The following is a 17,401-nucleotide window of genomic DNA, read 5'->3' on the forward strand; positions in this document are numbered from 1 at the left end:
AGGTTTTCTCATTGTAATGGTGCCCTATTCCTGGTATGAAAGCTGTTTGAAATTATCTGTCTGCTTCAGAAATGATTTTTTTTAACCTTTTTTTCCCCCCATTTAATATGGCTGTTCCTTGTTTTGTTTCTTTTTTAACTACTGATCCGAGCCATCTCATTAGGTAATTTGGATCTCTAAGACAGGAAAATGGCTCACTTTTTAAAATCTAATTGTTTGATCTGGTACTTTTCTCTGATTACGTGGATTTTTGCTGCCAGTCTGGAAAGAGTTTGCTATTAGTAGAGTCACTCAGGCACATGGTTGTTTGTTTTTTTTCACATTAGGACTAGGGAGATTTAAGGAAATAGGGTCAGATTTTAAAAAGCCCTCAGCTGTTAACTGAAGTGGGCTTTTGTCACTCCTCAGATGTCACCCAAAAGGGTCATCTATCATGTAGAGAAAAGAAAAAACAGTTTCCTGTCTGTTGCTGTTGAAAATAGGTGTGGCATAGCCAAGTGCAAATATAAAGAAATTTTACTCTAACAAGGAAGTGTTTGTGGCACAACTTCCCCGTTGAAGAAGATTCTTCTCTATGACCACTCAGCAAAATTGGCTAATGTCCTACAAAAGAAGGGGGCATTAATCTCTATCAGAACATTTGTTTCTCTTCCATGGTATTCAATTTTGACATGGTCAAGAAGCCTTAGTAGGGCATCCCACAAATCCTAGACTCTAACACTGCTAAATCAGTGTCGTGGATTAGCCATGGCAGGAGCTCAACCCCAAAAAGCTGCTCACTTACACCCACCCAGTTGGGTGGGGGAGAGACTCAGAAGTGTTGGAGTGAGAAAACCTGTGGGTTTAGAGAAAAAGTTTAATAAGAAAAGCAAAAGCTGCACACATAAACAAAACAAGGAATTAATTCACTGTTTGCCATTGGCAAGCAGGAAAGCCAGGAAAGCAGGGTTCATCATGGATGACAGTGACCTGGGGACAAACACCTTCACCCTGAATGTCCCTCAGTTCCTTCTTCTTCCCCTAGCTGTTATTGCTGAGCGTGGTGCCCCAAGTAATGGAACATCCCTGAGGGCATTTGGGGTCAGCTGCCCTGGCTGTGTCCTCTCCCAGCTTCTTGCGCAGCCCCACACTCCTCACTGGTGGGGTGGGGTGAGGAGCAGAAACAGCCTGGACTGTGTATAAACACTGCCCAGCAATAAGAAAAACATCCCTGTGTTATCAATGCAGTTTTCAGCACAGATTCAAAACACAGCCCCCAAACCAGCTGCTGTGAAGAAAACGAAAACTACCCCAACCAAAATCAACACAGTAATTTTCTCCCCTAGCCCTCCTTTTAAGTTTTAGTTCAAAATTAAGGCCAACATTTTCAACAGCAGCTCCTAAAATTTCATGTGTTGCACAAACAGGATGGTGTAAGTATTATAATCATTTTATGGCCCATCTTGAGACACCTTTGTGCATTATCCAGTGATGTTCTCAGAAAAGGATTTCACTTGCAGTGCCACAAGGACAGGCTGGCTCCATCAATACTGCTAAATTAGATTATACCAGAAAAGGTACCTCAATCTACTAGACTGTTAAAGCAATCCCTGGCAACGTTTCCATGAGAGGAAACAAATATCCTCCAAGAATTTCCCAAACACAGCCTGAGGTCTAGCACAGACCAGGGACTATTTCCAATAGACAACCGTGGAAAACAACTGTGCCGCCTTTGAAAGAAAAGGGTTTAGGAGTGTGAATGTGAGTCCTAGCATAGAGGGTGGTCTTGGTGCCAGAAAACATTAAAAATTAATAGAATAAATAAAACACCTATGTGTCCAATGTTTTGACATCCCAAGAGCAAACAGGCAGTAAGGAAGAGCAAGGCAAGTTTACTTCTGGTTTCTCATCACTCTGCTGTGGTATGGCAGGAAAGAAACTTGCAATGGAGCTGTAAAAGAGTTCATCATGCACATATTGTCTCTGAGGCATCAGAGGTGATCTAAAACACTGCCAATATGGCTTTATATAAAGGAGAGGGCAGTCAGCACAGTAATTGCTGGTGGGTGCTAAATTCATTTCATACAGGTCACAAAACAACCTTCAAAGGATGATTCCAACCAGCAACTATTTCAATAGCAGGCACTGGAATAGGCAGAGGCTACCTTGTGCTTTTGTGGTGAGGATGCACCTCTGAAACATCTTCATTTTGCAGATATTACTCACTGGAGTCTCCTAAGCTCCATGACTCCCAGATATATTTCTTATCTTTTGTGTTTTATTGGTGAAAAACTGAAATATAGAAAATATAAAAGAAGAACAGATTATCTCAAGAGGCTTTCCATAATTATTTTCATCATTACTTTTGTTTCTTGTTGGTCTCCTTTTAGGAGAACTTGGCTCAGTGTTTAAGCTCTGACAAGCTGAAAAGTAATGTAAAGGGCATTAACATCCTATAAATCTGTCCTGTGTCAGGTAATGGATGTCAGACACCTCTTCCCAGACCTAACTGGAAGGAAAAAGAGAAAAAGAACTTTGGTGCAGGAAATTCATGGTATTATCAAGAGGATCAACCTTTTTATTTCAATATCAATCAAAATCCATGGGTCAAAAGCAAGGAGTTGACTTCCAAGAATCTGGAAAGATTGGTGCTGGAGGAAGTGTGTTAACTCTGCTGTATTCATATTATATTCTAAACAAGGACCAGCTGGAAACACCCCATAATACAATCACAGGATGCACAAAAACATAAGAATCATCTACTGGAGCAGACACAGATGTTTTTGGAGAATTTGATGAGATTTATGCTATCAAATGTGAGAACAGCAGTGCTTTATTTCTTAGATGCATTAATAAAGTTGCTTCATGGGAGATTTCTCATGTCGACAGAAGTAGCACAGAACTGTCCAAAACACAGAAATATTCATCCAAGTAGAGAATGAACTCAGATTTGTTAAGTATGATTAATTTTGAAGGGTTTTATTTCAACAAACTAGAGTCTTTGAAAACCTAGATGCTCAAAAGTATCAGGATGCCAGGAATGAAGGCCTCTTACAAAGCACACAAAACCTTTTTCTCCATTTTACAGAAAGACAATTAAAAAAAAAAGAAACAACAAACAAAACCTCAGAAGCAGAAATAGAGATAATTTCCAATTAGCAAGTGACAGAAATAAACCCTCCATTTCCTGGATCCCAATGGACCTACAGTCCAATAAACCACTGAACCCCCACAGTGCTATTGAAAAGATATTGGTGGATAAATTGTGTCATAACTCACTCTCTGTCTATGAAAAAGCTAATAAGGAAAATTTAATTCTAGAGGGAAAAAACCAAACCCCAAAACTTAACCCCAGTCTAGCTAATCACAAGTAGCTCTCAGATCTTAATACCTTTAAATAAATGTTAAGACATTTAAATTATCTGTTATGACTCCTATATCCTTCATCCCCACCTGCCCTTTCCTGAGGAAGTCAACCAACAGTGTGTGGGACATCCAGATGAGGACAATCAATCAGCAGAAAAAGATTAGATGTTTTAATCTTGATTAAATATGCTGAGACATTTCATTAAACAGCTGCACACCACACTCACCATTAAAACAGATTTGACAAAATGGTGGCTTAATGGTATTGGCCAAAAAGTTTTCTGTTTCTTCTCTTTTCTTTCTGTTTGTTCTTTTTCTCTATAAATATCATATATCCCATCCCTGGAAGTGTTCAAGGCCAGGTTGGATTTGGTTTGGAGCAACCTGGGATAGTGGAAGGAGTCCCTGCCCATGGCAGGGGGATTGGAATTGAATGATAACTAAGTTCTCTTCCAACCCCAAACCATTCTGTGATTCTGTGATTCCAAGATTTTGTGACAAAGATTGCAAGAAACTGCGAATTGACAACGATACAAATTCACACTTAGGAAAGTCCTAGATACATAAAAGAAGGTGACAGGGGGGCATAAGACTCCCAAGGAAATTTTTAAAGTGTTGCTTCATTTTTCTCATCTTTCCAGGACTTCACACAGGCATTATTTAGCAGACATTAAAAAATAAACAGAGCTGCAAATCTTGGAAGTTCCTCCTAGGCTACCTAAAAATAAAAATGGAATTGTCTTTAAAATGCTTAAGAGTAGAGAGAAGGATGGACTCAGTAGCTGTGCACTTGGGCAAATTTATGTGCACAGATATCCTATTCCTACTGATAAAGAAGCATTCATAACTCAGTGCCAGGTATCAACTGGAATTGTCCCTTTGTAAAAGAAAACCAAAATTATCATGTAGCTATGACAAAAATAGTTGAAATCTTTTTTACATAAGGATTGTCACAATAATTTCAGAAATTTATAATGAAAAGGATTCTTTGTCTTTCTCTTTCTTTTCCTTTTTTCTTTTTAATGTTAAACGCTGAATTCAAACTCTATTTGATTCCAACCTACCACAAGTTCATAAACACACACCTCACTAAGAGGATATGAGTAAAGACCAGCAAGTAATTAAATATCTTTGCTGAACTGGTTCCTAGGAACTGAGGGATTCATTATTTTTGTTTAATGAATTTTCCTAACCTTTGGTTCTGTAGCTGTGCTCCCTCTTTATTCCCCAGAGATGCTGGAAAACAGATAGAATCGACAGCAGACGTTTGTTCTTTGACCCAGGGGTATGGCCAGAAACAAGGGCTACCAAAAGGGGTCGATAGACACGCAGGTGCCAGGCTGTGAAGGTTTGTGTGTGAATAACTGTTGCTGAAAATCAATCTGTGAGTTGCCTGGTGTCAAAAGCAGCCAGGCCCATTTGCAGGTAATGTGGTGATTTTGTTTCTGGCGGGTCAGACACCACACGGAAGAATTTATGATGAAAAAGGAGAGAAAAAAAAAAAGAAATAAACCTATGATTATGCAAACCAGGAGGGGAATTTTGTAACGACTGAGACACAATCAGGTGTAGGCAGAGACCAGCACAAACTCTTTAAAGAAGTAAAAGAGATTTTTAACTCAGTGAGGAGAGAAGCAAAATAATAAAATAAAATGTTAGGAATAACTACAGGGTGCAGAGAACCCATTTGGATTTTAAATTGTAATGATAACCATGCAATGGCATTACAGGGAACTTGAAAAGTCTAATTACCATGACGTCAGTCACCTAAGTGCAGAGTTACAAGCTGCAAACCTGCTTCTAATCCTTCTTTTCAGTGCTTTAACCCCCCCACCCACACAAACAGAAAGGGACTAAAAGACACAGCCAGTCAATCAGTGGTGTTAACACCCCCATACAATCAAGCAGCAGAGTCCAGGGGAGGATTAAGCATGGGGGAATAACAGGGTTATCAACTAGAGAAATGGCAAAACAGCCAAAGAAATTGTAAGGGCATAATAATAGCAAATAGCCTGGGAACAATTCTAAGCAATGAATTCCAGCAAACAAAACCTCACACTGTATTCAATCAGTGTGTTTTAAGAAAATACAATGTGTCCAGTAGGTAGACCCCTGGTGTCAGAGTGATATGAATTGGTGGCATAATGAGTGTTGTTGCTTCTCTTTTCTGTAAATGTGATGCAATCTGCTCCTGTTTATCTTCCTAAACATACTCAGAAGTTGGATTTCAGCAGAGATCAATAATTCTTAACTATGCTTTTGTACATCCGGTTAATGTATTTCTCCAAGACAGAGCTAAGAAGAAAGCTGAAATTAAAGACAGGTTTCGCCATCTACTTTGGTAAGTGCCTATCTTGCTAGATCTGGTGGTAGCCTTGAGAAAGTTTGTTCTGGTTTTCAGGATAAAAGAAATCCTAGAAAATACTCTCTTCCTGTGAAAAATAAGTATTTCTCAAAAAGGAAATATCTTTATGAATGCAAAAATCTACAGACAGTCTCCAATTCCTAGAGCTCGTTGGTAAGATATTCAGTTAAGTGACTGTTCATTAAAGATCTGCTGTGTATAACCCAACTTTGTCCAGAGGTGCTCAAAGAAATGCTTTAGATAGAAAATGTATCACAGGCCTATGGTAAACTGGAAAGAGACTACTTCTGGAGTAGCCAACCAAGCACAACCAAGGCACTCATTGATATGAATAAAGTGCAAGCTCTGTCTCAAATTATGGCCCAAAATTATGGAGGGAAGAGTAGAGCTAAAGCCTGGTGAGTGACCTGATGTGACCAGTGCGGGACAGATCTCTCTCATGTTTTCATTTCACCACAGAACAGATACACTATTGTATTCTACAGAATTTTAACAGGACAGAAAAAAATTACTTTCCACGCTGCTGTATTTTTCACCTCAGACTTTGAGCAGTTCTCACTCTTTAATGTAACTATCTTTATAATTTTCTGCAGGACTGGGAAATGCTAATTATCACTGCTTTATAGATCACAACACCTGACAAATGAAGGGGCAGGTCCAACAAAGCACACAATCTTTATTGACTAACATTAAGGGATATAGATTGAAAAACAGAATCCAAGATCAAAATTACACACCTGAGCGCCTTGTTTAGTATTGGGTAAGAGCCACATGCCTTAGACAGAATATATCAAAAAAGGAGCTATGTAGAACAAGTTAATATCACATCTGCATGTTGTATCTGAACTTCAGCTCTGTGTGAAGCAGAGCACCACAATCAGATCACCAGAGGAGACTCTCCATGAACCTGGAATTCAATCTGGAATAGGTGCTTCTTATAAATCGTGTTATAAGAAGCACACAACCGGAGAAGAAAGACAGGGTTCTCTCTATCTTTTATGTATTAATGTATGTCCTACGTAATTCACTGTGTCCAGAAGGTGCAGGAGCTAGTAATCCCCAACCACTCCTGCATTTGATGGAACTCAAAAAGAATGAATGAGCGGAGAAGAGACTTCTTACTCCTCCTAAGTTTACAGTCATCAAAGAAAGCGAACCAAGACATGGCAGAGAATGGAGGAGAAGCAAAACTTTGAGCTGTGGTCATGTAGAAGTGAGGAGTCCTGGTTTGAGCTGCCTGCTTCTGTGCTCTTTCCATTTTTATCCAAGGAATTGGATTGCAGATTGATTATCAAAGACATGACAAAATTTCAGGACTTTCCTTCCATGTAATTATCTTAAACTGATGGGTTTTGTGTCTTCTTTGCCTCTTCATTTTTTGCATTATTTTCTAAGCAGAGGTACTCAGTGCTTTCACACTCAGAGCACACACACACACACACACACTAATGAATGGAAGGCAGATCTCTGTTTTTTTCTGTCTGCATTTAAAAATGAAGCAATTACAATTACTAATGGTTCTTACAATCACTAATAGCCAGTCCCCCAGCCCTATTAGCCTATATTTGCTACTTTCCTGTCTGTTGTAATGCTGTTGAGGAGCTGATGAATTGCATGGCTCAGTGTCCAAGTGCAAATTCAGATACAGTGACAACAGCTTTATACCCCAGAAACCTTGAAAATAACTAGGTCTAAGGTGTCTGGTTAGTTTTGAACTCTACAAAGTTTGGGTAAATGCATCCACCTAAATCATATTGTACATGACAACATCATTGTTTTTAAACATTTATAAATGTTACTGTGAGAAATCTTGAGAGAAAGAGGAAATCAAACCACATCTTTCAGCTTCCTTGGCACAAAAAGGAGCTCCAGGTCTCTCTTGCCTTTCAGATGCATACTAATACAATAGTCTAAAAGAAACCTCTCCTTAAGAGGGCTTGACAGGAACCACTGGAAATTCAGAGAGTGAGACATTGCTAGAGTTGTATAATGGTGTAAAGGCAATGGGCATTTAAAATAATTTGCTAAAAATTATTTGTGCAAAGTGAGAAAACTCTGCTGAGAAGCACATAAAGAGCCATACTTAAATGGCTTCTAGAAAATTTCTCATAACTCAAATTTGAACTAAATGTTTTCAGCCCATTAAAAGCACCTTCTGTCTGCCTCTTGATTTAAAAACAAATCCATAATTTTTTGATTACACTAATTGCAATGCAGTTGAATTCCTCCCTTATTCCTCAGCCACTGGAGACCACAAACACATTCTGCCTGAACAACATGCTTGACTTCAAATTATGGTCATAGAGGGATTGCATTCTAAGTCATTTCGTACTCTTCAGAAGCAGAATAATGAGTTTTCATTGTAAGGGATCTACAGCATGCGATCTCCCATTTGAAACAAAGCCATGTATGATGGTGTACTGTTGACACCAGGAAGAAAAATAAAACTGGATGGCTAAAAGCTAAAGATTTATCTTATTTCCCTAGATCCATTTGATGTATCTTATGGCCACTGTAAAATGTAACTGTCGCATTCAGAGGTTTAGGAAGAACCCTATGTGAAACACAGGACTATTCTTGTGAAAACTAGCTTCTTATTACCATTAGAATGTGAGCAGTCTGATTGAGAATCTTTTAACTCTCCCTCCCCAAAAGCTCTTTTTCTGTTAATTAATCTATCTGCTTTCTCATCATAGCTGGAAGCTTTGATTCACAGTTCTTATTAATTGTCATATTGCACTACAACCACAATATAGGATAGAACAGAACTGTGAAAGCAGAAAGTGCCTAGCAGAGAACTGAACTTAAGGAGGAGCAATGGGCACTCATGGTAGGAAGAAAAGTACTCCTTCCTTGGAAAAAAACCCACATTCCATAAGCATCATGTTGTTCAAATACTGACTGGTCTGAATATTTCTTGCTGTAGTCAGTTTTCCCTGCAATACGCAACTCTTTCTCTTCATACTAATTTCTGTTCGTATTTGAGGTTTTTTTCTGGGTGTAAATCATAGACAGTTGCCCAGGGGCACAAACCATGATTACACCTAGGTTGAGCTTTAATTATTGTTTATTTAATTATGATAATTTAATTATGATATTATACTTCTTGCACAGATGTTTGGGTCGGGTTCCATGGGTTAACCATGCACATCCAGAGTGAAGCTGTATTTGTCAGAGTGAGTGTAAAACCACAAGAGGAAGTCCTTAGCTCCATTCTCTGTCCTGAGATTCCTTCCTCAGCCACCACCAAAAGTCAGAAAGAACTCGGTTTTCTGTGTCCTCCATGGCAGTTCTTTATAGAGTAGAACAACAGTACAAAAGGAGACTTTCATTCTCCCAACAAAACCATCTCACCTTTTTCGCTAAGTCCTTCTCTCAAATCTCCCAACACAGATCTCAAAGAAAATTTTATTTACTTACTCCTTGATGTTGGCAGTCCTCATCCAAGCTCCACTCTCCCAGTCAGTAATGAGAGAATTAGCTATATAAATGTAGAGAACTGGAGTTAGACATCCAACCCTGAGTGCCGCACTCTGGGGTCCCTCCAGGATCAGATGAGATCAAGACCTATCTTTAGAACATGGTCCATTTGGTCCCTTTGGTCTACTCTGAGAAGCAAATAATCACATCCTGGAAATCAGAGTCTCTACCCAGAAACAGACTTCGAAAATCAAGATTGTTTTTCCTGGAGAAGAGAAGGCTCTGGGGTAACCTTATTGAAGTCTTTCAGTACTTGAAGGGAGCTCACAAGAAATCTGGAGAGGGATTTTTTGCAAGGGTAGAATGGCTTTAAACTGAGTGAGAGTTGGTTTAGATTGGATATTAGGAAGAAATTCTTTACTGTGAGGGTGGTGAGGACCTGGAACAGGTTGCCCAAGAGAAGCTGCGGCTGCTCCATCACTGGAACTGCTCAAGGCCAGGTTGGACAAGTCTCTCAACAGCCTGGCGTAGTGTAAGGTTCCCTTCTGGTGAAAAACATCCTGTGACATTTTCTTTATTACACTGAGAATTGTATTAAAACTGAGAGCTCCCAGTTTACAGCAGGCAACTTTTGATACACCCATCAACCATCCTAACAAAGAATATGATTATTCTTTTATCCGCCCTGTGTTCAAACAGTCGGGCATTGACTCAGAAAGAAATTTTAATTTCCTTGATTGAGAAGTAAATTTTAAATCCCAAGAGATAATAAATTATTCCACTAAGGAAAAATAATAGCTCTCCCAATTGATAAATACATCCATTAAGCAGATTCATCAGTGTAAAATGTGCTGGTGGTCTTGGCTCAAGAAGAGGCGGCCTTGCCTGTTAGGTTATTTTCTCTGGGTTTCCAGAGTGGCCATGATAATCTTGTTGCTTTCTTCAAAGTTTTTGTCTTCAGGTACTCATTCTATGTTGATCTGGAGTTGTTAATTGGAACTATGAAGTTAACGACTTGGCAATCTTCTGCAAAGACTTTGCAAGGGTTATGAAGTGACTCAGAAGCAAAGCAGGGACAACCACTCAGTCAGCTCTAGATCATGATATTTCTTGGAGGCTCCTTACCTGGCTTTAAGGACTTACTTGACCATCATCACTCAATCTTTCTTAACAAGAGCATTTTTCATTACTATTATTTTAGAAGTGTTTTGTAATAACTCAGAAGTACTGGGAAAAAAAAAATCTGAAATGCCTCTTTTTATTTTTTTCCCCCTTCACCCAAAATACATGTTTCCTTCCCCTGTGTACAATCTGTTTCTGTGGCAGTGGCTTGAGTTTCCTTGGAAACGGCTGCAGGTCAGACCATGATTGGTTGTGTTGTCAGCTTGATTGCAGTGTTTCAGGCAGTGGGACCTCTAAGTGCAGCTCCAAAGCAAGTAAATAGGGGGCTATCCAAGGGCTTTGCATTAGTGGTCTGAAAGAAACCACACAGATGGCATTTGGGGGAGTGTGTGACACAAGGGCACTGGTTTGAAGAGAACAGGAGACAGCAAGGGATGGAAAAAAAAAGAGCCAAATGAGAGGTGGATGGCAGGATGGCTGGGATGGAGAAGTTTGGCAGCAGTGAAAACTGCCATAGTCTTGTCTCTCACAGAGGGGGCAGCTGACAGCAGGGTGCTGTGGTGGTCTGGACCATGAGTCCCTCAGTTACTGGGACTGGAATGTTTTGTTTCCTGTTTGATTCTAGCAGTTTACTGAAAATATTCTAAGGCACACAGATATCTTAATACAGTACTAGGAGGGAAAAAGAAAGAAAGATATTTTCCACAGTAGTGTCTAGGAGTCAGTAAATAAAAAGACATAATTACAGATGAGAGTAGCAGGTTTGTGTCCTGCAAACTTTGGGGAGGAGAAGAGCGAATTGCCCAAAGGGACATCCCTGGAGCTGCTTAGTTTATGAATCCAAGTACAGTAAAACCACACAGGAAGAACTTACACACTGAGAAGAAAAGGGGAAAGGTGGGAAAAGCACTTCAGAAGGGATCCCTGAGCTCATTCCCTTTTCCACCTATGCAAGTACATGTGTACTGAAAATCTTCCTGGGCTCATAGGTGAACACAGTCACATACAGTTTGCTGGTTGAATCCCATGTGAAATTTCTAAAACATCATTTCAGAACTACAGAGTATCCAAAGTGAACCTAGTCTTTCAAGGCTTTGCCTTGCCTTGCCTTTCTTTCCCTTCTCTTCCCTCAATTCCACATAAAATAAGGTTTAATTTTAAACTTCAACAGCACAAGAGTACTGTGCACTCCTGAACCACCCTGCCAGATAAACTTCCACATAGTGATTATGTTCTATTCTGACTCCTTAATGTATTTGATAAATTCTTTGGCAAGCAGACAAGACCAGTGCCCAATTACTTACTGTGCACCTACAGATTTAAAAAGAAAAAGAGAGAGAGAGGAAAAAAAGGTGTTGCTTGTTTTCCACATGTGCAGTTTCATTTATTTTTCTCCCTGATTCGCAAGCAGATCACTTTCCGATAATTAAGTAAAAAGTACTTAGTGGAATCGATCTGAATTCAGGTCTAAGAGCACTTGTTAATTCTGCTGTTAGTTTTAGGAAGCTGGTGGCAAAAAGCATCTATCAAGACAAATTTGTGCAGGCACCACCCATGGCTAGAGTCACAGTCAAATCTCTGCAGTTTAACAACTTGCCTGTGCATCATCTGAGCACCAGGGACTGTGAGCATCCTTCAGCCTGTGGAAAAATGCAAGTTAATGTCACCTGATATAACCTGCTATGAAATAGATGAAAAAAATTTCCCATTTTTCATTGTTTTTATGGGCCTGTGTACAGATTATCTCAGTTGACCTGACACACAGTAATCAGTTAAATTATATTTAAAAAGAACAGTCCATAGTGACAGACACATTTTAGCTTGTGATGAAAGATCAGCCCCATTCTGACATCTCAGGAGTTAAACAGGAAAAGCAGGAAGGGGAGGCAAGACAGGGAGAGGAAGACCACCTGTCTGCTGTCACACAGAAAAGCAGCAACAAGTTAAGGGAGGATAAAACCCTCTTGATTTCTTCTCTAGTGCTGTCCCCTGTTAACAGTGGTGTTCTTCTTTTAATAGTGTATCACTCTTTTTCAAGCAGATGTACAGCTCTCATTAGAGATAATCCTCCATGCTCCCTCATCTTCCCTTTCCCAGCTTTAGACAGATAACATTGGTTACTGTCCTTTCATTGCATTGTTCCATTTTGTGTACTCAAAGAACTAGCTGTATTACAATAATCTATGTATGTCAAATGGGATTAGGAAAGAAATGGAATGAATTAGCCAGAGTTACACAGTAAATAATCAAGGAAAATTTTAACAGGAAAATGCGTCACTATAGTTATGCAGGTAGCATCAATTCTTTTTTTTTTTTAATTGATAATTTTTTAATCTTCATTGTAGACAAAATTTAATGACACAGGAATTATTCTTTTTCCTTAATAATATTTTTCTCTGGAAGGGAAATACATATTCCATGTAATGCAATTGCTAGCATTCTTTATATGGTACATAGAGGGAGCTGTTGGCATAGGTTTATTAGACCAACCACTGTGAAAATTTTCCATTATTACCAAACCATTATTACTTTAACTGAAAAAATCATACTGTCATCATCAATATGTGAACAAAAAGAATCTCACGAGTTTTAGGCACATAAAGAAGATATGAACTATAGTACAATATTCTGCTTTTTGCTGGACCTTGCAGTCATTAGTATATGGACTCCAATAAGCAAAAAGTTTTTTGCTATCTATAAATAGAAAACTAGGGAATATTAGCTTTACAATTTTTAAAGTATATGAAAACATATAAGTGAGACAACTGTACATACTCCAGTGCATATGTATGAGACTCTCTTCTATTATTTCTAATACTGCAGAACAGTCTGAAAGCTGGAATCTTTGTCCTCAATGGAGTGCAGGGAGACTGCTATCCCTGCCTCTTACTCTCCTAACCTTCAGGGATATTTTTCAGACTGTTGCTAAAACAAGGGACAGGAAAATATTTAAAGCGGAAGCTCTTACTCTATGAACAGTTTTAGATGCTGTTAATTACCCGTGTAAATGCAGCAGGACTCTTTTATTCTACAGTTGTTTTTTTTTTTTTCTTCACACATGAGCATCTAAAATTGTCACTAGTTTGCCCTCAGGATAAGTATTAACATTTAAAAACTGCAAAAATAGATTAACAATTGTACATTATATGAATGGGACAGTGACAAGAGCTGTCTTTAAACTGGTTCATGAAAGATTGGTTAGGAAAAGAGTATCTTTAAAAAATGAAATATAAAAAGTAATACACTCTTCTTTTATTCAAAACTTACAAAATGCTTTTTAAACATTTTTGTCCAGCCCCTTTCATTGCTGAAATTCTACAGGTTTCCAAATCCCTTGTGGTACTTGCAGTGCTGAAATCCTGAAATCATAACTATTCCCTCTGCAGTCCTAGTTCAGAAAACCCCAAACAGGAAGTTGTTGATATGATAGAAGAGATGTTACTTTCCCACGAGATGTTTGGCAAAACTGCTGAGACTCACAGCTTCAAAACGCAAGGCAACCTTGGCCTTTTCACCCAGATCAGGGCTGCGTGTTTTAAGGTTTATATCAGAGCTGGACATCTCAAAGAAATAACATTTCTAGGTTTTGCTAGAAAATCTTAGAGTTTAGAAACATCTTAAACCCTTGATGTGATTGACATGTCATACACTGAAAAGGCTGAACAATAACAACAGGGTCACCTAATTTCCCAGTGAGCATACAGATGTTAACACTGGACGTACATGGTCACTTACCCATTTTTCGTTTGACTTGTAAATGGATTCCATTTAGCACTGAACACAAAGGAAGTTATTTACAATGCCTATTCTGTGCCCAATCTCCTCTTCATTTCAATCAGTGAGAGGTTTGACTGCCTTTGATATAAGCAAGAAGGAGCCTTTCATTTCAGCTCACATGTAAATGCAATTTTGTTTGCTGTTCTACCATAATGGCTGGAATAACAAGGACTACTGAATGATTTGTGTCTACCTCAAATTTTAGGTCTATCTGATAGTTTAAATTAAAAATTGCACTTCTTACTTGTGGCCTCAATTCAGCATGATACTTAAGCAGAATTTAACTTCAATGCATGCACATTCTCGGGGATTTAAATAAAGCTATCTGTAAATTTAAAGATAGCTTCACACTTTTTGAACTGCAATCTAGGCTGCTGCCAAGATTTCTGCTTTAACAAGCGCACAGCATCTGAAGAACCCATTTATTTATTCAGCAACTTGTTTTTAAGACCAAGTGCTTTTAAATCATCCAACTGAGTGTTGCATTTGTTTTGTATTTTCATTGCTAATACAATATTTGAAACCATGGTTCCTCTGGAGCAATTTATGAAGGAGGCGAAGGGGCTATTTGGTTTAGTATAGAAGTATCAAAAAATAAAAAATGGAAATTTTTATAATTGAGCCATTTCATGTTTGGAAGAAAACTAAAAGCTAATCTTAACTAAAGTGCTTTCGTTTCAGTTCATGACACTAACAGCTGCTGTAATTGTAGTGTTGAGGCAAAGAAGTTCTGTATTGTGAAAAATATACACTAAATTGTTCCTAAGTATCTCAGAAGATCTTACCTTCTGCCAGAAGATTTATATAGTCACAGTGCATTTATTTTTCACTGAACTGTCTTCGCCATAGCAACGAATCACAAAAATGTACATGTACTTATTGTGGAAAAAGTAAAGACACACAGGCAGCCCATACAATTCCTTAGTTGTCCATAAAGTGAATAAAAGAATCAAAAAATGGTTTGGGTTTGAAGGAACCTTAAAGATCACCCAGTTCTGACACATCTGTCATGGGCAGAGATGCCTTCCACTGCATCAGGTTGCTCCAAACCCCATCCAATTTGATGTTGGACACACCCAGGGATGGGGCAACCACAACTTCACTGACAAAGAGATAAACCTGAGACTGAGGATCTGAAGTGTTTCAAAACCTTTATGATCAATCTGCTCCCTCCTGGGCTGGGACATGTGCAGGTAATGATTGATGACAGACATCAGAGGAGAATGAGGCTGGATAGAATTGTGTTACCTGAGGCTGGGAGATACACCACAGTAACTGGAACACCAATGGATAAGGATTCAAGATTCTGGTAGCTGGTAGGGGGAATTGGAGACTGCTTTTTTGGCATCTTTTCCATAGTCTTTGCTAAATAAAGGGAAATAAGATACTGATGGTGCTTCATTTAATCTTTGGACACAAGTAGGAAACTTGCAAGATATGGCTACCCCTCATCCTGACCATTTTCCCTCCAGTTTATTCAGAGTACTTTGTTTCCTCTTCATTTCACAGAACTCCACCTTTTCATCATTACTGTTTTATTTAACCATAAATATAGACTGAAAAACATTTAGCTCTAGGGATTACCTAGATTATCTAATATTATCCAAAATTCTGGACACTGGTTGAAGGTTCTGACTTTATGTTCTTTAATTTCTATTGAAAAAAAACTTCGATAGGGGTGAGTTAAGTTTCTCAGTTCTGTTTCATGTACTTAGTGAACAGGAAAATACTGGTATTAAATATGTATTTCAGAAAAAAAAATAAAAAATCCAAACTAATTTAGGAATTTTTAGATGACTTCTAAAGTAACCTTGATAATACATACATTTGCTGAACAGAAATATTACACAGGAAATAATTTACTACTCATGGAGCCTTTTTTTCCCTGGTTTTTTCCAACCCAGGACTGCCTCAATAATGTCTCCACTTGATGTAGACCAGGAACTTGAACTTAAAACACCTCCAACACCAATGAAATCACCAGACTATTGATGCAGTTTGGGTAATTCTTACTAATTTTGTCCTGTTGGAACTCTTCCACTTCAAATGAATGGTACAGTCACCTTTCTTGTAATTAGCTAAAGCAGATATCCCAAAAGAAAGATCAGAAAATTCATGGTTCAGATGAGGGGTTTTTTTCCCCTTTTTCCTAAAGCCTCTCTCAAAGATCCATGATTGGTAAGCAAATAAGAGTGGAAATGCAAATTGCTATCGAAAAAATTAATTCTTTTCACATGCTATTTAAAGAGGAAGTTCAAGGAGACTGCTTTGCAGAGGGGAAAGCAAAATTAGGACTTTCTTAAGGCACACTGGAAATTCTTAGAATTTATTGACTTGGATGCTTTAGTGTGGAGTCTATAAATATATGTCCCACTCTGCACAATTAACAGCACCAGCTCTTCAAGAAAAAGAAATCACTGTGTTTGTGGTTCCAATGTTGGTGAAGTCTCCTTTCTTTAATTTCCCATTTATAATCAGGTATGACTTAATAGAAAACCATTCATTTTTGGATCATCTTTTGAGTCATATGCTTCGGAGAGAGAGCACAGATGGACCATTAAAAGGTACTTTTGTACTACTCTACAGTGTAAAAACTCAATTGCTTAGATAGAATTTAGTGAAGACTCTCAATAGTCTGATACTACCCCAAAACCAGGAGAAATAAATGAGAGTAAAACAAAACAGTCATCTGCAATAAGTTTTGCCCCAGAAATTTTGCATTTCAATAAAGTTTGAATCATGACTTCAAATGCATAGAAGACCATTCAAATGGAATTCAGCCCACTGAAAAGGAGTCTGCAGGAGGATCCCTGCATTGAGTCCAATACTTACGCTCTTGTAGTACTTCTTGTTGGTAATGATAATAGCTATAACACACCTATCATTCAATTTTTGTCACTCTTCCCCTATACCACACTAAAAGTAACCTTAAAAATTCAAATAATTTCCAGTCAGTTTTGGGTTTTTTGTTTGTTTGTTTGTTTGTTTGTTTGTTTTTTGTTGTTTGTTGGGGTTTTTTTTAACTTATAGCACCTTGTCTGAGGGCTGTGTAAACTTTGACCATGATGTCACATCTTCTGTTCTAGAGGAGTTAGGATTTTGTCATTTTACACCTAGAGGAGTAAGAAGGAGATGACATGTGCAGCACTCAAATCTCACCAGCATCAATGGTAAGAATAAGTCTAAGCACATGTAAATATTAGGATTTGGATACTGCTTTTTCAGTGTATTATTCAAACCACTAATAAGGAACTTAATGTGGTCACCAGGGATTCAAATTTTAAACAATCAGGAGATTTGTAGGAAACTGTAAGTTAGAAAATTTTGTTGGCTTTGCAGTTGTAAAGAGCAAAAAGAATTTATTTTAGGCAA

The 17,401-nt window shown here is 38.3% G+C and overlaps 1 long non-coding RNA gene across 1 annotated transcript in view; it reads right to left on the reverse strand.

Moving 5' to 3' along the window:
• Positions 1-10,388: 10,388 nt before the first annotated feature.
• LOC136290102 (uncharacterized) overlaps positions 10,389-17,401 on the reverse strand; it is a 28,340-nt gene continuing 21,327 nt past the window's right edge. Inside the window, exons 3-4 of the long non-coding RNA XR_010720960.1 lie at positions 11,850-11,892; positions 10,389-10,604 (exon numbers count right to left, since the gene is read on the reverse strand). This is a non-coding gene — a long non-coding RNA (uncharacterized lncRNA). The remainder of the gene's footprint in view (positions 10,605-11,849; positions 11,893-17,401) is intronic.

Source organism: Chamaea fasciata, unplaced genomic scaffold (genome assembly GCF_029207755.1).
Source record: "Chamaea fasciata isolate MVZ Bird 193981 ecotype frontalis unplaced genomic scaffold, bChaFas1.0.hap1 SCAF_5, whole genome shotgun sequence".
NCBI lineage: Eukaryota > Metazoa > Chordata > Aves > Passeriformes > Sylviidae > Chamaea > Chamaea fasciata.